This window comes from Rhinopithecus bieti, unplaced genomic scaffold (genome assembly GCF_001698545.2).
Source record: "Rhinopithecus bieti isolate Rb0 unplaced genomic scaffold, ASM169854v2 scaffold_4553, whole genome shotgun sequence".
Taxonomy (NCBI): Eukaryota; Metazoa; Chordata; class Mammalia; order Primates; family Cercopithecidae; genus Rhinopithecus; species Rhinopithecus bieti.
Genome location: NW_016804694.1, coordinates 4,635,109 through 4,658,610, shown reverse-complemented (window position 1 = coordinate 4,658,610; position 23,502 = coordinate 4,635,109).

Genomic DNA, 23,502 nt, shown 5'->3' with positions numbered 1-23,502 from the left:
CTGTGCCTGGCACACCTGGTCACAGTGGATACTTTTTATGTAAGTATATATCCATACTTACATTTATGTGTGCATGTATACATATATCGCTCTGGTGCAGTCTGAAGCTCTATCAGTGAGTGTGGCAGAGGGTGCCAGATCCCTCACAATAGCCTTTCTCCTTTAGGGAAAAAATTCTTTCCCACAGAGGTAGGATTCAAAGCTCGGCAAGAAGATGCCAGAGCCTAGACTGCAGGGGTGTGAGGTGAATTAATAGGTTATAAGGTTAGGAAGGCTAGTTAAGGGTCAAAGTATGAAGGACAAGTCTTCTCTGTGTCCTACAGATACCAAGGAAGCCTGGGGAGCTTTAGAACAGGGGTGTGGCTCGATCCAGAACACTTAGGAAGGTCCAGGGTAGGGTGGAGGGTGGATCGTGGTAACCAGAGGCTGTGGCAGGAAAGCTGATGAGGAGCTGTTTGCATCCTCTAAGTGAGTGATGAGGGACACCTGGCTAAGCAAGGTGACAGTGGCAGTGAGGATGCCGATGAGGGTGGCACTAGGAGATTCAGAGTACTCTGAATTCCCTAACCTCATGCCAATGACCAAGGTAGGGAATGAAGCAGGGGAGGCATTTCTGAAGAGGAGAATGTGGCAAACTCAGTTTGGGATATTTAATGAGACAGTCAGTGGTTATTGAAAGGGGAGTCTGTTGCTCAGAAGAGCAATCCAGGCTGAACATAAAAATTGAGAGTGGAGGGAGGCATATTCATTAAGGTGGAGACCAAAGCCCTGGGAAGCCTCACAGAACAGAAGAGAGCATGGCGGGAATCCAGAATGCAAGGCCGTCTGCCCATCTTCCAGTACATCCAAGGTATCAGAGACCAACACTGGGAACTTCATTAGCTCCCAGATTTTCACAAAGTCCTAGTACGCTCTGCGGCTTCCTCTGAACCAAGCATGGGGACTGCCATCTAGCGCCATCTGCCATCTGCCATCTAGCATCCTGGCTCCCTTACAAAGCCCTCCTAGTCCCTGGACTAGGATTCTATTACCAACCACTGACCACACTGCCCAGCCCTCCCTGTGATCTCCGTCTGTGGTGGGCAGCCTCCCTCTGCTCAGTTCTCATTCCCAGATGAGCCGGAGACTCAGAAGAGACCAGACTGGGGAAGACTCTTTGCCTTGATCTTCCAACCACAGGAGAGGCCCCCTTGTGCTGCACACAGATGCAGCCAGCTGTGCCTAATGGTATCTGAGATCCAGGCAGGAGAGGAGGTCTCTTCAGCGCTCCTGGTCTTCTGTGTTCCTGTCAACTGAATCTCTACAAGGACAGTTCTCAGCAAAGAAGTTTAATACAGCAATTGCTCTTACATTTTTATATCCAACCCAGTTCCCCTATTTCCAATTTCTGTTTCTTTATCTATCTTTTAACTCAAGGGTGGTGGGGAATTGGGGGTGGAGGGAGTACATGGGTTGGGAGGATTGTTAAGAGCACTGAAGATGTATTCCAAGTTAAAATTTTTTAGGTGGGAGAGGCCAGGAAAGCTTAAAACCTAACTGAGTTCTAAAACATGAGATGGAGTTTCTTAGGTTGCTCCATCATCTGTACTGACAGGCTGTGTTCTCCTGCACCCCAGGAAGGCCAGCGAGCAGCACCTTCACAATCCATCAGTCTTTGAGGTGCTTTTATGTGGAGCTGCCCTCCCTCTCCCTCTACAGTAAGAGCATAACAAAAGAGAAGGCTTCAAAGTACAGCAAGAACTATTTGGGTCAGACATAAGAAAGAACTTCTTGGCAGTGAGAACCATTGGGAGAAAATACTAGAAACTATTTATCTGATGTAGTTTAGATGTAGTTTCATTGGAAGGCGACAGAACGAATAAGGCAGGAGTTTCTTTCCCAACCTAGTAATGCATACCCAAGAAGAAAGTTAAATATCCCTAAATTCCAGGGGAAAATTAGTTGATGTGGCAGCATGATGAAATGGCGTGGGATTTGGAGTCCAACAAACATAATGTTACATCCAACTTCAGCACTTGTTAACTGGGTGGCTTTGCCTAAGTGGAAATAACCCCATCAAGCTTGGATTAATAAGCATCAAAATGAACTGACAGAATTATTTTACCTACTAGAGAAAACATATGTAAAGCAATCCACACATAGTAGGTACTCAATTTTTTTAAACTTAGACTGGGTTTTCCATTTATTTCTCCCTTTCTCTGCACATAATAAAGCCCCAAAGCACTTAGCTCTGGTTTCTATTACAGTCGAAAATGCATTCAGATCTCACTGGGAGTGAGCACAGATTCTCAGGGTGAAAAACAAACTCCATTGTCTGCTTGTTTATAATTAGTGACATATAAGCCATTACATCGAAGACTGGCTGTGACTGGTGAGGGAAACAAAGCTGTGGCTCTTTCCCAAAGCCGCTGTGAAGTGTCTAGTTTGTGCTCTGGTTTAAGCTGCAGAGTCTTTATGACACCGACATACATGGCTTACTGTCACGGGAGCGTGGTCCAGATCCCAATGAAAATGCCCAAATGACCCATGGGGAACATAATGAGGGAGAATTTCACATCAAAGTAAAGTTAAAGGCAATCCTTCATGTTTTCATTATGTCTCCAGTGTTTACCATATTGCTTCTCTTATACACAACTTCCATTCCCTCTCTTGGCCCAGAAGCAGATTTTTTAAACTCTCTATCCTGGAGGCCTCTCAACAGCCAAGGTAATGATGTTGCTGTTGTGTTTGTGAACTCAAGGGAACAAGAATGGCAGGACAGCATCTCCTGATAAAGTGTTGTATTTGATGAACAAAAAGGACCTACCACCTTCAGGTCTTTCCAGAGCAGCATGGATCCATTTGTACCATCTTGTCTGCACCATCACTGGAACTCTGTAAGATGGATGACTGGCAGGGTGGGCATCCTTTGTGATCATGGACAGATGGGGCAAGCAATCTTCACAGACCAAGACCCTTCAGCCACACACCCCATGCAGCAATGTGCCTAGCTAACCACTTGGTACGTATGTCTATGAGTGAATTCTTGGGACCATTTTGAGTACTAAGTGTCATGTCTTTATAATTTTTGTTCTTGTCCTGTTCTAGAAGGATCTTAGAAATCTCAAAGATGAAAGCAGCCAAATTCTTCTCTTAGATCACAGACTCCAAACACAAAAATCTCCAGTTGGTATTAAAATTTCCCCTATCAGTTAAAAATGAAATGGGATGAGGAATGGATCTGGAGGGCCAAATGGAAGCCATCTATCACAGTCACTGCACAGAAATATGTTCTACCACCACCTGTCTGGTGCTTGGTAATCTTTCTACGTAATGAATGAAATGAACCCACTGAGGTTTGGTCTGTTACACGGCTCACTCTATTGGTCTCAGGAAATGGGTCAGAAAGAACCTCATCCACCATAAGATAATTAACACCACAACCAGGAAGTTTTCTTAGTTTTTGGTGAACTTCTTAACATAACCCAATTTGGATATCTGGTTACCGAAGACTAAGCCAAATGTCAGCATTAAAATTTGGTGTCATGTTTATGCATTTATTGTAAAGGTAGTGCCTGACCTGTGTTTGAATTTGCCGCAGAAAGATCAGGTCTGATATTTCATGTGCAGTAGGAGGTTCATGGGACCTGAATCACTGTAATGAAGTAAAAAGCCACTAAACAGTTCCCTGGTGACTTGAGTTAATCAGATTTCACCAAAGATTTTGCCACACTGTGGAAAAGAACTTACATATGGGAGACTTTGGCTTGTTGCCTCTACATTTTGTCTCTTTCTCCTTTGAAGCAAAGTATTTCCTACAGGGTACTTTTTAAAACTGACCATTTAATTTGGGGAAACAACTTTTTGTATAAAGGGAAAACTCAACTTCATGTGTTTTCCTCCAGCTCCCCTGACTTTTTGAGATTATGTATTTTGCTGTTGGGAGCTTTTCCCTCGTCAGTTATACAATAAAGTCTTTGTTGTTCAGCATTCTATTAACCACAACCCTCTAGTAACCAGCACATCTGTAAATCTCTAGTACAATAATTGTTGTTCATAATCATGACCCAGGGGCTCTGCATGGTCTCAAATGCCTTCTGAACCATCAAAGAGAACATACTGAAATGAGCTTGCATTCCCAGAGCATACATCAACCAACCACAGAGGGCAGGAGTCCAGAAAGTGTTAGGTAGAAGAACCAAAATAGGAATTTTGAATTTGCCACAGGTACTTCACCCTGTGGATAATGAATACCTACAGTACACTGGTTAGACCTTTATCCTGTTTCTGTGCGTTTCTTTGTGCACAATGTAGACTCAACCAAAATATTAATGCTTGTGCTCGACTTTTGAAAGCACACAGCTGTAAAGGCAGATGTCAGTGTACCCAATTAAATCAAGGCTGTTTGTGCCTAATTTGTATTATCCATTGACAAATTAGAAGTAGTTAAAAAGCTTTTAAAATTTGAAACTTTCTGAGCTTAAGAGTGGGTGAGATGTACCCTCTCTACTTGGCTGCTCCTACACTATGATTCCCATGTGCTGACCACAGAGCAGCAAATTCATAGGCCATTTGTAGGCCTCAGGATGGACAGAACCAAGCATCACATGGAATGCTCTGTGTACATGAAAAAGTGAAGAAGGTAATCAGGAATAAGAGATTGGAGTTGAGAGGGGCAGTTTTATGACCAGGCTGATCAGGAGTCCCAGATCAAGCTCACTTGTTACATGTAACACTGCAGGAGAAAGATTAGAGAGTGTGTTTCTTCAACATGAGGTGAATTTCAACTAATCCCGGAGGAAAATCAACTAATTCAGCCCAATGTAAGGTTTAAATGTAAGTTAGGTTTGACTATCATCAAGGACTGGGATTGACAATGTATGACTGGTTGATTTGCATGTGGGGAAAAATCAGTTAGATTAGGGAAGATTCTGTGCATAGTTACCAGGAATGTCTGTTCATAGCAAAACTGAACATATTTTCTATTAAACAACAAAAACAACAGCAAAAGCAGGATGTCATGATTTCTACAGATGCAGATAAGCCAATCCCTAGAAGGAAGTTTTCAAAAGTTGATGGTATAGTTGCTCTTGTTCTCTCTACCTTCCTTCCCCTAACTAGTTCCAGTCTTGTTTCTATATAAAATTATAACCTTCCCTGATTCACCATTTAATATTTCATAAGGACTATGCTGCTGAGATAAGTGAGAAAATACATGTTTTTAATAATAGACCTTTCTTGGTATGTGATCTAAAAAGTGTATTTTCTATAGGCACCATACTCCCTACAGCTGAGCATCATACCTGACTCTGGTCCTACCAGAAGACAATAGCCTATCATGGGTTATGGCCGTCCTTGCACCTTCCAAAATCCATATTTTTTACCCAAATACCCTACATCACCCCAATGGTCTGCCTAGCACCTAGGATGCTACTGGCATTTGGGCTGGGACAATTCTCCCCAAGAATGTGGCATGCTTGGATACTTAGCATCCCTGATCTCTCTCCGGTTGAATGCCGTAGCACTCTTACCACCACCAAAAGTCTTTAGGATGACCACATTTGAACTCCCTAGGAGGGTACTTCTGTCTTCCTGAATAAAAACCATGGGCTGCAAAGCAGCAATGGGGAAGCCATTTGCAACCAGGACAGGGCCTGGCAACTGGCTGTGCTTTTCTGGCCCCAACTTTTCTGAGCCACTCATCTCCCTTCTCTTTACCTAACACCACAAACTTACAGCGTCATCAGTGATACAAAGATGATGCAAAAAGGGTTTGTTTTTGCACAGATATTTAATTTTTAAAGATCCATGGTATCACAGGAAGTCTGACTAGTGTTAGCATAATCTTCCCAGCTCCTTTTCTTCTGTCGCTTGGAATTTCTGTGAATCAAATTTCTGTTGCACTACCTCTGAACTTCTACCTGAACTTGGTCCCAAGCTCAGGGACTCAGCATTAACAAGCTTCACACACTGGCTTTGCCTCTAGATAGGACTCTCTCTGCTTACCCTGACTTCACTCTCTTCCCCAAAGACATCCACTGCCATCCTCACCTTCTCAGACTATAGTAGAAAGTCTCCAAAGAGTACTGCCATCACTTTCTCTCCTTTTCACTTGTGCATGCTACTCCATCAAGATGAGGGAACTATTTCTCCTCCCTTTGAATCTGGGCTGGCCTTATGTCTCGCTTTGACCAATAGAATGTGATAAAAGTGATGACTGGAAACTTCTGAGCAAGGTTGTGTCTGTTTTCTTCCTCTTCAAATACCCACTGCCACATAAGAAGACGGACTACTCTGAGACCACCGTGCTGTCAAGAAATTCAAGCCAAACGCATGGAGAAGCACATGAAGGAGCATCAATTCAACAGACATGTGAGCAAAGCCTTCTTGGTTCTTCCAGCCCAAGCCAGCTACCACCTGAATATAGCCAAGTGTCCCCAGCTGACAAAACATGGAGCAGAAAATTGCTCAATTGAATCCAAAATTGGAGAAATAACAAAATGTTGTTGTTTGAAGCCACTAAGTTTTGTGGAAATTTGTTACGCAGCAGTAAATGTAAAAACGTCTCTTGCCCAGGATGCATTGGTGGCTGTGCTCTAAATTTCTCCCCCCCCCCCTTTTTTTTTGAGACGAAGTCTCACTCTGTCACCCAGACTGGAGTGCCATGGAATGATCTTGGCTCACTGCAACCTCCGCCTTCCAGGGTTCAAGCAATTCTCCTGCCTGTTTCCCAAGTATCTGGGATTACAGGTGCCCACCACCACGCCCAGATAATTTTTGTATTTTTAGTAGAGACGGGGTTTCACCGTTTTGATCAGGCTGGTCTTGAACTCCCGACCTCAGGTGATCCACCAGCCTCGGCCTCCCAAAGTGTTGGGATTACAGGTATGAGCCACCATGCCTGGCCCTAAATTTCTTAATTGGACAGGACTCTCTTAAACAGATAGAATGTGAATGTGATAAGTTCCTAACTCACACCAGGAAAGGGGGAGAGGCCTTACTGCTACTACAGCTGTGATGCTAGCCCTCATTCACTGGCATATCTGAAAACTCTTTTCAGTAGGATTCCACTTATTTGCAACATTTTGTACACAACAGAGACTTCAGAAATAACACCACACATCTATAACCATGTGATCTTCGACAAACGTGACAAAAACAAGCAATGGGGAAAGGATCTCCTATTCAGTAAGTGGTTCTGGGAAAACTGGCTAGTCATATGCAGAAAACTGAAACTGGACCCCTTCCTTACACCTTATACAAAAATTAACTCAAGATGGATTAAAGCCTTAAATGTAAAACCCAAAAACCATAAAAACCCTAGAAGAAAACCTAGGCTAAATACCATTCAGGATGTAGACATGGGCAAAGACTTCATGACAAAAACACCAAAAACAATTGCAACAAAAGCCAAAATTGACAAATGAGATCTAATTAAGCTAAAGAACTTCTGTTCAGCAAAAGAAACTATCATCAGCGTGAACAACCTAAGGAATGGAGGCAACCTATGGAATGGGAGAAAATTTTACAATCTACCCATCTGAAAAAGGTCTAATATCCAGAATTTACAAGGATCTTATATATTTACAAGAAAAAAAAAAACCATCAAAAAGCGGGCAAAAGATATGAACAGACCCTTCTCAAAAGAAGGCATTTGTGCAGCCAACAAGCGTATGAAAGAAAGCTCAGCATCACTGATCATCAGATAAATGCAAATTAAAACCACAATGAGATACCACCTCACGCCAGTCAGAATGGTAATTATTAAAAAGTCAGGAAACAATAGATTCTGGTGAGGTTGTGGAGAACTAGGAACACTTTTACACTGTTGGTGGGAATGTAAATTAGTTCAACCATTGTGGAAGACAGTGTGTCGATTCCTCAAGGATCTAGAACCAGAAATACCATTTGACCCAGCAATCCCATTACTGGGTATATACCCAAAAGAATATAAATCATTCTACTATAAAGATACATGCGTACCACACGTATGCTTATTGTAGCACTATTTACAATAGCAAAGACATGGAACCAACCCAAATCCCCATCAGTGATAGACTAGATAAAGAAAATGTGGTACAGCTGGGCATGGAGGCTCACGCCTGTAATCCTAGCACTTTGGGAGGCCGAGGTGGGTGGATCATGAGGTCACGAGTTCAAGACCAGCCTGACCAAGATGGTGAAACCCCATCTCTACTGAAAATACAAAAATTAGCTGGGCCTGGTGGCGCTCGCCTGTAATCCCAGCTACTTGGGAGGCTGAGGCAGGAGAATCACTTGAACCCGGGAGGCAGAGGTTGCAGTGAGCTGAGATCGTGCCATTGCACTCCAGCCTGGGCAACAGAGTGAGACTACATCTCAAAACAAAAAAAAAAGAAAGAAAAAGAAAGAAAGAAAGAAAGAAAGAAAGAAAGAAAGAAAGAAAGAAAGAAAGAAAGAAAGAAAAAGAAAATGTGGTACATATTCACCATGGAATACTATGCAGCCATAAAAAAGAATGAGATCATGTCCTTTGCAGGGACATGGATGAAGCTAGAAGCCACCATCCTCAGCAAACTAATACAGGAACAGACAACCAAACAACACATGTTCACATTCATAAGTGGGAGTCGAACATTGAGAACACATGGACACAGAGAGGGGAACAACACACACCAGGGCCTGTTTTGGGATGGGGGTTGAGGAGAGGGAACTTAGAGGACGGGTCAATAGGTGCAGCAAACCACCATGGCACACGTATACCTATGTAACAAACCTGCATATTCTGCACATGTACCCTGTTTTTTTAAGAAGAAATTAAAAAAAGAAAAAGAAAATCACCTGTCCTAAGTGCCACAAATTCTCTATGTAGAGGTAAGAGATCTATAAATAATTTTAACATGAATAAAAAAAAAGAAAAAAGAAAAAGACTACTCAACTGAGACCAAGCAAAGCCTTGCTCATCCAGAGCTTGCTATCGCAAGGAAGTAGCCACCGTCACTTGTGTTTTGCAGGGACTCAAAAGCAGGCAAAGAAGCAAGAAGTATATATATACACAGTCAGGGAATTTAAAAAAAAATAAAAAGGAATGCTTCAGGGATGCTTTGACTGGAGGCTGTTGGCATGGGGAAGCTCTAACGTTAACTGGAACCTGGGCATCCTATGTGATTGATCAAAGGTGCATATCTGACTTTCTTAAAAAACAAGTGGCATTCTTTCTATCACTGCAGATACAACCTCTTCTTTTTGTACAGAGGACAGAGGATCAGTTCTGCCTAAGTATTCTAGGAATTGGCAGTCTACTCTTACGGGTGTTACTACATCCTGGTTATCTAGTGGATGCAATTTTTCCTCAAGGGATGTCTTGGCAACCGCATCCAGAATTCCATTCTATTCTTCCAGAAATCATTTTTCCCTGAAGTGCAGACTCATGTTTAAATCAGTTAATAATATAATTTGTATGATTTATTTTACCTTTGAACACTAGTTGCTTATCTAGCAGATTTTTTGTGTTATTCTCAGTGCCAAAAAGTTTTTGTTACATCTCTATTTCTGTTTTAACTTGGAGGAGTGCACCATCATACTTGAAAAATGGCAAAAAGGTCATGAACTGCCTGTTACTATCTTCGCATAATCCTGTCCTTCGCCTTCACAAAGCTTTCAAGGACTTTCCAATCCATTTTCAGGGACTAGCTATCTGTGAAGTTTAGAGATCTGTAAGAAGTAAATTTTGATTTGCAACCTCTGTTACATAACCTTATCCCATACCAAATCCTTTGCAAACTAACAGAGAAAGAACAATTCTAAATTAGGCATCGTTTTGTCAACTACTTTAGGAAATGTTCAGATTTTTTAAAACAAAATTTATACCAATTAGTTTATACATTCTTTTGAAATTTGGACACATCAAAGCCCAAAAAATATTAGGCTATTTAAAAAGATTATTTTACCATAACTACTGCTTTGGTGGTATTACTTACTGTACTGTTTCAAAGTTCATTTTCAAAACACTTTAATAGTGTGTTTATAGAGGCCAGATGTGTTCAACATTGAGGCAGAGGGCAAGGATTCCAAATCAGGTTGATGAAATCAAAGCTGAACTGGGGGGAAATAATTGGCTTTGTTGAACTGTCATGTATATCTATCAGTATTTGAAAATGACCCTGAAACTGTGATACCACCTCCAGACTGCAGGAGTGAATGACAAGACAGTGTAAGAGTAAGGAGTAAAAAGTCCTGTGCATCACATACTAATAGTTCCACAAAGACCTCCAAAGTGAAGATAAGCTATTTGAGTTATGGGACTGGCAGTTTTGGAAGCCTTTTAGGTCTTGGAACTCTGCCCTCCTGGAGAAACAGCCGGGCTCATCTAGGCCGTGTGGGTGGGTTAGCTCAGCGAGCCAAACAGTACCAATGAAACAAGGTGAGACACTCATTTATTCAGTCCCCATTGTGTGCTAGGAGTTTTTACGTATATCATCTCATTTAAGCCTCACAATAGCCCATAAAGCTATAAAACATTCAGAAATTAGGAAACAGAACCTCAGAGAGCTTAAATAATTTGCCCAAGGTCATTCATTCCTCCAGTAAGGGAGATAACCTGGGACTTGAACTCTGATCTGATGACTCAGAAACTCTTTCCTATACATATCAGAGACTCTCGGAAGCCAAGATCAAAGACTGTTAACTTGCTCCTGTAACAACCACAGACCCCACTCCTAATACTGGCAGATAGCTGCTGAATGGATGCTCTGAGTAATGGAGATTAGACGGGAGAATGTGAATGGGTTAAAAAAAACTCACCTAGCTATGAGCAGATGGTAGATCTTGCTCACTTCTGTATCCCATCCCTACCCCCACAAATACATGCACATAGCACTAGATCCTAGCATAATGTCTGGCAAGTGCTGAAGATCTTTGTTGAATTAGATCTGTCACTAATAAGAATGATAATGATAATAACAGCAACAATCATAAGAGTTAAAATGTGATGAGCAATGTACTACATCATAGGCACTGTCTTACACATTCTATAACCATCAACTCTTTGGGTCCCCATAGCATCAGGTGAGAGAGGTACTATTCATTATTGCACTTTGCAGGGAAGAAAGTAAAGCACAGAAATGTTAGCTAATTTCTCCAAAGTAACATAGCAAGCGAGGGTCAGAATCTAAAAGAAAATATAACCAAGCTGGCTTTATATACCCAGGTTCTTAACCACTCTACTAGTATCTTCCAAATACACCTGATCCTGAGGCACTTGTTAGAAACACTGTCATCCCAGTGCCATTTTCTGAACAGACTAATTTAGAAGGTGTAGGTTGGGACCCAGAGCCCTGTAATATTTTAAAGAGCCCCATGAGATTCTTAACATGTTAAACATTTCACTTCCCTCAGCTGTCTCTTGCTACTAAAGAAACCCCTCTAACAGCACAGTTGAGCAATGTCAGAAGCATCATCTTGGTGAAAGGGGAGTGAATTTGTTTATGGGCATGGGGAGAATAACTCCCCATGGTAAAAAAAAAAAAAAAAAAAAAAAAAGTTATTGTTTTGTTCTTTCTCCCTTTAACATTAAGAGCTCAAAAAAAATATGGTGTGGTATAGAAAGGGGCAAGGATGGAGATAAAAGGCTGAACTTGGCCAGGCGCAGTAGCTCACACCTGCGATCCCAGCACTTTGGGAGGCCAAGGCAGGCAGATCACAAGGTCAAGAGATGGAGACCATCCTAGTCAACATGGTGAAACCCCATCTCTACTAAAATATACAAAAATTAGCTGGGCATAGTGGCACACACCTGTAGTCCCAGCTACTCAGGAGGCTGAGGCAGGAGAATCGCTTGAACCCAGGAGGCGTAGGTTGCAATGAACCAAGATTACACCACTGCACTCCAGCCTGGCAACAGAGTGAGACTCCGTCTAAAAAAAAAAAAAAAAAAAAAAATTGCTGAGCTTACCTTGGTGTTTCTGCTCTTCTTATTCATACAAGGATTCCTGGGCACATTGTTATAGCCTCTGTAGTGTTGCAGAATGATTACTCTTCTGTTGCTAAAAAAGCTTGAGAAAAAATAAGGAGTCTTGGATGAGGCAGAGGAAGCCTTTGTTCCCTCCACAGTCATGGTATCTAGAAAGGGAAGACACAATCTCACTGATGACTGAGGGACTGGCAAAATTGAGGAGGGGGCTGAATCAAGAATGGACTTACCTGTTATGTCAGTTCAGGTCCTCTGAGAAGCAGATGCCAAGACAGGATTAGGCATGTAAGAAATTTATTGGAGAAATACCTGCAAGGCGCGGTGGCTCAAGCCTGTAATCCTAGCGCTTTGGGAGGCCAAGGCAGGTGGATCACTTGAGTCCAGGAGCTTGAGATAAGCCTGGCCCACATGACAAAACCTCGTCTCTACTAAAAATACAAAACTTAGCTGGGTGTGGTGGTGTACGTCTGTAATCCCAGCTACTTGGGAGGCTGAGGCATGAGAATTGCTTGAATCTGGGTGGAGTTGGAGGTTGCAGTGAGCCCAGATCATGCCATTGCACTCCAGCCTGGGTGACAGAGCAAGACTCTGTTTCCCACCCTCCAAAAAAAGAAAGGAAGAAAAAAAAAAGAAACACCTGTAAAGATGTGTTAGTCCCTTTGCATTGCTATAAAAGAATACCTGAGACTGAGTAATTCATCAAGAAAAGAGGTTTATTTGGCTCACAGTTCTGCAGGCTATGCACCACAAAGCAAAGTGTTGGCATCTGCTTCTGGTGAGGGCCTTAGGAATCTTATAATCATGGCAGAAGGTGAAGGGAAGCCAGTGTGTCACATGGCAAGAGAGGAATCAAGAGAGTGAGGGAAGAGATACTAGGCTCTTTTAAACAACCAGATCTCACATGAACTCATAGAGTAAGAATTCCCAGTCATTATTGCAAGAATCGCACCAAGCCATTCATGAGGGATCCACCCCCATAAGCCAAACACCTCTCACTAGGCCCACCTCCAAAATTGGAGGTCGCATTTCAACATGAGATTTGGAGGGGACAAAACATCCAATCATACAAAAAGATAAAGGGAAAGAGAACAGGACATGGGAGGAAGAGCCTTCAGATTGTAATCTAGGTCTGATATCTGTTAAGGAAAGAGGGAAGGAAGGAGTGGGTTGGACTGTTGTGGGAAGTCAGGGACCCTGAACGGAGGGACTGGCTGAAGCCATGGCAGAAGAACATAAATAGTGAAGATTTCATGGACATTTATTAGTTCCCCAAATTAATACTTTTATAATTTCTTACGCCTGTCTTTACTGCAATCTCTGAACATAAATTGTGAAGATTTCATGGACACTTATCACTTCCCCAATCAATACCCTTGTGACTTCCTAAGCTTGTCTTTACTTTAATCTCTTAATCCCATCATCTTTATAAGCTGAGGAGGATATATGTCGCCTCAGGACCCTGTGATGATTGCGTTAACTGCACAAATTGTTTGTAGAGCATGTGTGTTTAAACAATATGAAATCTGGGCACCTTGAAAAAAGAACAGGATAACAGCAATGTTCAGGGAACAAGGGAGATAACCTTAAACTCTAACTGCCATTCAGCCGGGTGGAATGGCACCATATTTCTCTTCTTTCAAAAGCAAATAGGAGAAATATCGCTGAATTCTTNAACATAAATAGTGAAGATTTCATGGACATTTATTAGTTCCCCAAATTAATACTTTTATAATTTCTTACGCCTGTCTTTACTGCAATCTCTGAACATAAATTGTGAAGATTTCATGGACACTTATCACTTCCCCAATCAATACCCTTGTGACTTCCTAAGCTTGTCTTTACTTTAATCTCTTAATCCCATCATCTTTATAAGCTGAGGAGGATATATGTCGCCTCAGGACCCTGTGATGATTGCGTTAACTGCACAAATTGTTTGTAGAGCATGTGTGTTTAAACAATATGAAATCTGGGCACCTTGAAAAAAGAACAGGATAACAGCAATGTTCAGGGAACAAGGGAGATAACCTTAAACTCTAACTGCCATTCAGCCGGGTGGAATGGCACCATATTTCTCTTCTTTCAAAAGCAAATAGGAGAAATATCGCTGAATTCTTTTTCTCAGCAAGGAACATCCCTGAGAAAGAGAATGGCCCCTGAGGATAGGCCTCTGAAATGGCCGCTTTAGGGGTGGCTGCCTTTTACGGTCGAAGCCGAAGGGATGAAATAAGCCCTGGTCTCCTGTAGCCCTCCCAGGCTTATTAGGATGAGGAAATTACCGCCTAATAAATTTTGGTCAGACCAGTTGTCTGCGCTGAAACCCTGTCTCCTGATAAGATGTTATCAAAGACAACGTGTACCCGAAACTTCATTAACAATTTTAATTTTGCCCCATCCTGTGGTCCTGTGATCTCGCCCTGCCTCCATTTGCTTTGTGATATTTTTATTACCTTATGAAGCATGTGATCTCTGTGACCCACACCCTATTCGTACACTCCCTCCCCTTTTGAAAATTACTAATAAAAATTTGCTGGTTTTACGGCTCAGGGAGCATCACGGAACCTGCTGATATGTGATGTCTCCCCTAGACACCCAACTTTAAAATTTATCTCTCTCTTTTGTACTCTTTCCCTTTATTTCTCAGGCCAGCCGACGCTTAGGGAAATAGAAAAGAACCCACATTGAATATCGGGAGTGGGGTTTCCCCTGATATTGGACAAGCCTCAGAAAGCAGCAGTTCCAGAAATCATTGGCCAGGCTGATGAAGAGTTCCCAGGCATAGGTGGCCTGTTAGAAAAGTCTTGCATTGTTCACGATGGCTCAGCTTTAGTGCAACCATCTGCTCAGTGACTGGATAAGTATAGCCTGGACCAAGAGTGGAGATAGCATGAGTGCTGTGATGGATCCACACTGTGGCAGCTGGAGGCTGTCAGTCAGCTCTGCTCCCTGCAGCAAGTTCTTTGAAAGGAGGTCTTAGAAAATCTGTTTCAGGATCTCAGGCGAATTATGTCGAGGTAATTTAATCCAGCCTGTATTGTCAAACATTTATTTTATGTCACATAACTGGAAACCGAAATAGAGCCGACTTAACAAACAATATCTGAGGATCTACCATATGCAAGACAATGTGCTAAACATTCTTAGGACTCTGAGGAAATTTAAGGTTCAGAAGCTGACTTTAAAAAATTTACAGTCTGGTCCTACAGGTTCTATACTTTTTCAGCATAAAGATTTTAAGGCGGGCAGGGAATGGTGGAAAAGAAACTAAATAATTAATTGACCTACTAGGTTAAAGAAAAGTCTAGAAGGATCTGTTGGGTTGTCGCTATAAATAAGCCCTTAACTGAAGTAAATTTGAGGAAGTTATTCAGGCCAAAAGGGCTTCTGTTTTGTTTCAAAAACGTTTGGTTTATGTGGGTTTCTTTTTTAAGCTTGCATTGGTCATTTTATTTCAGATAAATTTTATCCTCGTTTTCCAAGAGGCATGGTAAGTCTTATTTTCAGAAGCCGTTAATATGTTGTGCAACTCCTTGCAAAGATGGGCATGTTCCAGACAACAGAGTAATGAGGCAGCCCCAATGGCCCATTCATCAACAGCCTCCCTACATAGAAATTCAGATAGAGGAGGTTGAGCTAGGTCTGACAAGTGAGCTGAGTTATGGAAAAGGAAGAAAGGCAGCCCTCTAACTCTGTGGCCAGAGGGAAGGAGCTTATTGGCTGAATTGGCAAGTGGATAAGGAGGCCTTTGAAAACCAATGAGGAGGATAAAAATAAGCAGACATTGGAAGTGAGGACACAGAGACAACATGTTCTGATGATACTGAGCAGTGGGTGGCATCCCACTGTAGCACGTTAAGGAGACTCCTGTCAAGACAACTGCAATCATGCTCCAGTGACCCAACGTGACTAGGTGAGCCATGACTAGGTGAGAACATGACTAGGGCTGAAGTGAGCCATAGGTTCCACTGTCAGACAAGGGGTTGGAACCCACAAAATCTGTTGTCTGTGTTAGGTCTGTGTTGACTATAGCTAAGCTTAAATCAAAATGTTATCCTTCAAGTTTGCTCCCCGAAAAATGGTAAGCTCCTGTCAGAGGCGTTTGAATGAGAGCCACTCCATCTTGACTAAGGGGTGGGTAAAATGAGGCTGAGACCTACTCGGCTGCATTCCCAGGAGGTCAGGCATTCTAAGTCACAGGATGAGATAGGAGGTTGGCACAAGGTGTAGGTCACAAAGAGCTTACTGATAAAAGGATGTGGTAAAGAAGCTAGCCAAAACCCACCAAAACCAAGATGGTGACAAAAGTGTTACCGACTGAGGGTGTCTAGGTCCTTGGTGTTTTGAACAAAGAAGTGGACAAAATGCACAAATAAAGCAAGGAAAGAATGAAGCAACAAAGGCAGGGATTTATTGAAAATGAAAACACACTCTACGGGGTGGGAGCGGGCCCAAGCAAGCGGCTCAAGGGCCTGGTTACAAAATACTCTGGGGTTTAAATATCCTCTAGAGTTTTCCATTGGTTACTTGGTGTATGCCCTATGTAATGAAGAGGATATTTCTTGTCATAGCTGAAGTGTTTTCATTTGATTTAGTTCTAGGAAGTCCTTAGTTTCCCTGCCTCCAGGCCCTATTCTCCTGCTCCATCTCCCCCGTGAAAGATGTGATCCCCATAAATCTTTATGGGAGGCAGAGGGACTGATGGTCTTTCTTCTGTAACTGCTTCATGCTGGCTTGGAGCATAGTCCCTACCTACTGGGGATCATGGAACTCTTACCCTGCTCTGTCTAGTGGAGGCAGGGTAGCTCCTTGATGGCCAGGGATGGTGTCTTCACCTGGAACTGGCTGAAAGCTTTGTAGCACGATCATCTGAAGCTTGATGGTCTGTAGGCGAAAGGAAATGAATTTGATTAAAAGATTTAATGGGAACTTTGTGGGGGGATACCTGTGCTGTCAGGATTGTTTGTTACAGAGATTTGCAGGAGAAAAACAAAACCTGGTCTGTGGTCTGTTCTAGAATCTATGTGTTTCCTTAAAGTCTTAGCATGAGCAACTCCATATTGCTTTGGTTTAGTTTGGTCTGTTGGGGCTAGAGCATCACCTCAGTCCAAAACAATGGCCTCCCATAATTTTATTTAAAAATATGCCCCTTTTTGGTTAGGTTCTCAGGTGAGAGTGTGACCAAAACTTAGGGCCTTAGCGCCACTCTCAGTTACCATCATTTTGGGTTTCTGGTCTCATCACGTCATTTATAGGTGTCCTCATGGTTGCATATTTATTTCAGTTTTTATTCTAGTTGAAGAGAGACCATTTGACATTCTAGAGATGGTTGCATGTAAACATTTAAAACCTTTGAGAGATACAGTACACCAAGGAGACTATTATTATGACTATCAAAAGGATACTAGATAAATACCAGGCACAAAAAGAGATTCTTACATAGTTATAATCACCACATCTTGCCTAAGAATTGTCTTTGTTGTTGTTCTTAAAGATATCACCGGCCGGGCACGGTGGCTCGAGCCTGTAATCCCAGCACTTTGGGAGGCCGAGATGGGCGGATCACGAGGTCAGGAGTTTGAGACCATCCTGGCTAACACGGTGAAACCCTGTCTCTACTGAAAAATACAAAAAAGCTAGCCGGGCGAGGTGGCTGGCGCCTGTAGTCCCAGCTACTCGGGAGGCTGAGGCAGGAGAAGAGCGTAAACCCAGGAGGCGGAGCCTGCAGTGAGCTGAGATCCGGCCACTGCACTCCAGCCTGGGCGACAGAGCAAGACTCCGTCTCAAAAAAAAAAAAAAAAGATATCACCACTAGGGTATGGAAGGTCAAAACAAACAAACACCTAGCCTGAGGTGAAGGAGCTCACACATGGCTGAATGCTTGGGTAAGCTGAAGAAGGGGCTTAGCTGAATGTCCCAAATCTTCCCAGTCCTCCTTCCTACTGTCTGAGACCTGTAGAAAGCAGTTGGCTCAACCCACATATCCATCTGTCCTGGACAGGATTGTGAATTCTTGTGCCTATGTCTGGCTTTGATGCCTCTGAATTCTGTAATTATGATCATTTTCTTTAAGAAAAATCTGTCAGCCGGGCACTGTGGCTCACGCCTGTAATCCTAGCACTTTGGGAGGCCAAGGCGGGAGAATCACCTAGGTCAGGAGCTCGAGACCAGCCTGGCCAACCAACATGGTGAAACCCCGTCTGGACTAAAAAATACAAAAATTAGTCAGGTGTGGTGACAGGCACCTGTAATCTCAGCTATTAGGGACCCAAGGCAGGAGAATCTCTTGAACCTGGGAGGCAGAGGTTGCAGTGAGCCAAGACAGTGCTACCACACTCCAGCTGGGGTGACAGAGCGAGACTTCTTCTCAAAGAAAGAAAAATCTCTCTAGTAACTCACAGGTGTTTTGCACGTGCTGAGGGCTTGGGTTTTATTTTAATATTTATTGATTTTTTTCCTGCATAAGATTTTATTGAGCCCATTTGGTTTGAAATTTGTCCCACCTCATCTGATGCTAGGGATGATTTAAAAGTGGTGTACTCGCCTTCTGAGATGCAGTGGAGGCTCACTGATAGCTTCTTCTAACCATTCAGGAGACCGTTGACCTTAGTATCGGTGTCTCAGGTAAAGCCAGCAAACACAGAACATTCTATGATATTCCAGGCTCTTTATATGCCATATCAAAAAGGCACAGTATGTCATAATCTGTGGGCTTACTATAAGCATGAGTTTCACCTTATAAATAGAGTGCCCAAAAGTAGTCTCATGGACTACTTTTGTTGAAAGATCATATTAGTTTCTCATAAAATTCAACTTTTACTGTCATTGTTTTTCAGGGACTCTAAAGTCCCATTTTATATTCTCCAAAGTATCTGTTTGTGTCATAATTTACACTTGACCAAATTGCCACCTCAGATAAGCTCTCACTATCAAACACTCTGTCTGCTCAATGGAAAGCAGTGCCCACACAGTGCCATTCTTAGCTTGGTCCTTGGACATGAAGATCAGTCATTATGTGTAAAATCAGATTTTTCTTCCTCAAGAATGAGAGTCCTACTGTAAAATATTAGATGTAGTTTATAAATTATTTTAGACAGATTTATAAAGATTGTTAGTTCTAATGCTATTTGCATTTATGTAAACTAATATATCTATTTGTTTGGCGCTACTCTGGATAAAGATACATTTTTTAACTATGTTCTTAGCTTAAAAGAGAATATTTATCACATTTAGTAGAGTATGTAAATCACCACTCTGCCTTCTATCGGCCTCAGTGTAACACAGAAATGAACTTTTGTATATTCCTTCTGAGGCATATTGTATATTCCAATATATATCCCATCTCACTTGATTTTTTATGTGTGACCGTTCCTCCTTTGAACCCACATAGGGGCTCCTGACTGCTTCAACCAACAGAGCATGGTGAAAAGATGCTATGTGACTCCCCATCTAGATCAAAAGAGTTTCTGCCTTAGCATCTCTTGTTATCTGTCTGAAGATGCTAACTCTGAGAAACCAGCCCTAGGCCATGAGGAAGCTCCAATTAGCCAATGAGGAAAGTCCCCAAGATGGCGCCTTGATGGAGAGTTGCTCAACACCCAGCTAATGGTCATCACCAATAGCCAGACATGTGAGTAAAGGAGCTTCCAATGAGTATTCCTATACCCAGCTTCCAATCTTCCAGCTGAGGCTCCTGACATTGTGACACAGAGACCAGCCTTGCCCACTCTGTTCTTTCTGAATTCCTGACCCAGAGAATCCATGAGCAAAATAAATGGTTGCTTTATGCACTAAGTTTTAGAATACTTGATTATGCACCCACAGGACCTGGAATACCTTCCTTTTTTCTTCCCATCTTTTCTTTCCCAGCCCTCTAGGATTAGCACAGAATGGTTCTGAGGATACTGAAAAGATGTGATAATAAGGCTGGTGGAGGTATACTTTTTGACATTCTGGTTTAATTTTCCTTTCTGCTTCCTTTTTTCATAAACCAATAAGTAATTAAGAAAGAGGATTCTGGGACGGGGCCAGGCCGCTTGTGTCAGAATCCTGGCATGGCTTTTTACTAACTGTGTGACTATGAACAAGTTATTTAACCCTTTTGTGCCTCAACTTTTGCATTTGTAAAACAGGCATAATAGTAATATTGCTCAAAGAGGGTTTCTGGGAGAACTAAATTAATGTATAGGTGTAAAGAGCTTCAAATAGGGCCTAGTGCATAGTAGGTGCTTATTAAAATATTAGCTATTGTCATTTTAGCTTTAAAACACTTAATTTTTTATGATTTGAACTTACTACCCAAACATATTCCAATATAAAAAGAGAAAATTTAAACACACACAATCCCAATACCCTATCAAATTATTTTATTTTCCATGTTTTCTTCAAGACCCACCTATATACAAATATTATTTCAAAAATAATAATTTATCACAAAGATACAGGAGGACAGAAATAATTACTTAGGGTTCACTCTACACAATGACCATCACTGTGAACCAGGCAACTACCCCAAGAGGTAGACATAGCCTCATTTAAAAAATGAAGAAACTATCATTTTTTTGATCAACAGAATGTTACACAGATATCAAAATTATAAGTAAGGACATTAAGTAACTTTGTGTGTAGAATATAATGTGAAGTAAAAAGAATAGGATATAGGACTCCAGATATTAGAATCATTAGAGACAGGCTAGGAAAAAAAAAAACTATGCTTACTATATCCAATGAGCTAAAAAGGACAAGCTGAAAATTACAGCATGGAACTGGAAACCATAAAAAGTGACCTGCAATACTTGAAAATAAAGTTAATAAAAAATATTGAATTAAAAAATGTAATAACCAAATCAAGACTTCAACACATAGAGTTAGTAATATCTGAAGAGAAAACTGGAGAACTGGCATATGGGTCAAACATATAAAAACTGAATCATGGATAAATAAATAACCAACTCAAAAAATACAGAAGCAAAGATTAGGGAATCACTAAGTTAAAGGGAAAAGTCAAGCTGGGAACTACTTAGGGCAAACCTGCCTCCATTCTATTCAAAGTCATTCCTCTGAGGCTCACCTGAGACAAATGCATATCTGATTGCTTCCTCTGCCCTGTTGTTTATGTAAAAATGCAGATTCACTGAGCCAAACTAAATCACGTGTTCAGTGGAAGGCTGATCAAGGACTAAAAAGAATGCAGCATTTTGGCAGGGCATTGGCCAGGCGCGGTGGCTCACGCCTGTAATCCCAGCACTTTGAAGGCCGAGACGGGTGGATCACGAGGTCAGGAGATCGAGACCATCCTGGCTAACACAGTGAAACCCTGTCTCTACTAAAAAATACAAAAACTTAGCCAGGCATAGTGGCGGGCACCTGTAGTCCCAGCTACTCAAGAGGCTGAGGCAGAAGAATGGCGTGAACCCGGGAGGCGGAGCTTGCAGTGAGCCGAGATCCCGCCACTGCACTCCAGCCTGGGCGACAGAGAGCGAGACTCCGTCTCAAAAAAAATAAAGAAAGAAAGAAAGAAAGAAGAATGCAACCTTTTGTCTCTTATCTACTCCTAACCTGGCAGCCCCCAGTTCGAGTTGTCCCACCTTACTGGACTGAACCAATGTACATCTTACACATATTGATTGATGTCTCATGCCTCCCTAAAATGTGTAAAAGCAAATTGCCCCGATCACCTTGGGCACATGTCATCAGAACTTCCTGAGGCTGTGTCATGGGCGCATCCTTAACTTTGGCAAAATAAACTTTCTAAATCGAATGACACCTGTTTCAGATGTTTTGGGTTCACAACATCAACCCAAAATTTACGCTCTAATTCAAGGAGCATAATGAATTCCCAACCAGGTAGATAAATGAAATTCTTATCTAGGTCCATTGGAGAGAAACTACAAAAAGTCAAAGAGAAAATCCCAAAAGTAGCCAGATTAAAATCCCAAAAGTAGCCAGATTAAAAAAAGACTACCTTCAAATGAGCCACAGTTAGTCTAATAGCTTACTTCTCAATAGCAACAATGGAAGCTAGAAGCCAGAAGATCAGTATCTTCAGTGTGCTGAAAATAATAATAATAGTAACTAAGAATTCTTCACCAGGAAAAATCTTCTTCAAGAATGACATTTTCTGTCAAACACTGAGGTAGTTCACCACTAAGAAATCACAGTGAAGGACATTCTGAAGGTTGTTTCTAGGCAGAGGAAAATAATTCCAAATCTCAAATTAAACCATTGGACGGTCAAACTAAAGACTTAATTTTTTTTTTTTTTTTTAATTTGACTTGATTTTTTTTTAAAGGGAGAATTCTCACTATATATGATACCAGTTTTGTACATTTTGAATTCCATTCTTGATTTAATAAGGCTACATAGAAAGTGTTACTCATAGTAACACTCTATATAGTAATGTAACAAGATTAAAAGAAACTTAACCCAAAGTCATGGTTAGGAAATAGAAGAGAGTGAAAATAACTGCTTTTAGAACTGCTATGGCAGATGGTAAATTAACGTTTTGTCAGCTATAAAGTTACACATGTACAGCTGACCCTTGAACAACGTGAAGGTTGGGGACACTGACCACCCTTGCAGTCAAAACTCTGTACCGCATGTTCTCACTCATAGGTGGGAATTGAACAATGAGAACACTTGGACACAGAGTGGGGAATATCACACACTGGGGCCTGTCTTGGGGTGGGAGGAGGGGGAGGAATAGCATTAGGAGATATACATAATGTAAATGACGAGTTAACGGGTGCAGCACACCAACAGGGCCCATGTATGCATATATAACAAACCTGCACATTGTGCACATGTACCCTAGAACTTAAAGTATAATTAAAAAAAACTCTGTATAAAATTGTTGACTCCCCCAGAATTTAACTACTAATAGCCTACTGTTAACCAAAGTCTTACCTATAACATAAATAGTAGATTAACACATATTTTGTATGTTATACATATTATATACTGTGTCCTTACAATGGGGTAAGCTGAGAAAAGTAAATGTTCTTAAGAAAATCATAAGGAAGGGAAAACATATTTACATTCATTAAGTGGAAGTGCATCATCATAAAGGTCTTCACCCTCATCTTCATGTCAAGAAGGCTAAGGAGAAGGAAGAGGAAGGGTTAGTCTTGACATCTCATGGGTAGCAGAGACAGAAAAAAAAAAATCTCTGTATAAGTGGACCCACACAATTCAAACCCATGTTGATCTAGGGTCAACTGTATTTATGTCTCTAGACAACGGGGATCAGCTGTAGATGTAATGAAAAACTAACCAGCACAATGCAAAGAAATGGAATGTTTTCCATCATACATATTATCTTTTAATTTAGATTTCACAGAAGCCAAACTATTTGGAAGGACATACCAGATTCAAGGCTACAAATTTTGCTCGTCTTTTCCAATTCATCCTAGAATAATAAAAATATTACAGCACTTGGTAGTACATATTGTCCCAGCTAAACAGCACAAATGCTTGTATTGATAAACTATAAAGAATCAAATAGGCCGGGCGCGGTGGCTCAAGCCTGTAATCCCAGCACTTTGGGAGGCCGAGACGGGCGGATCACGAGGTCAGGAGAT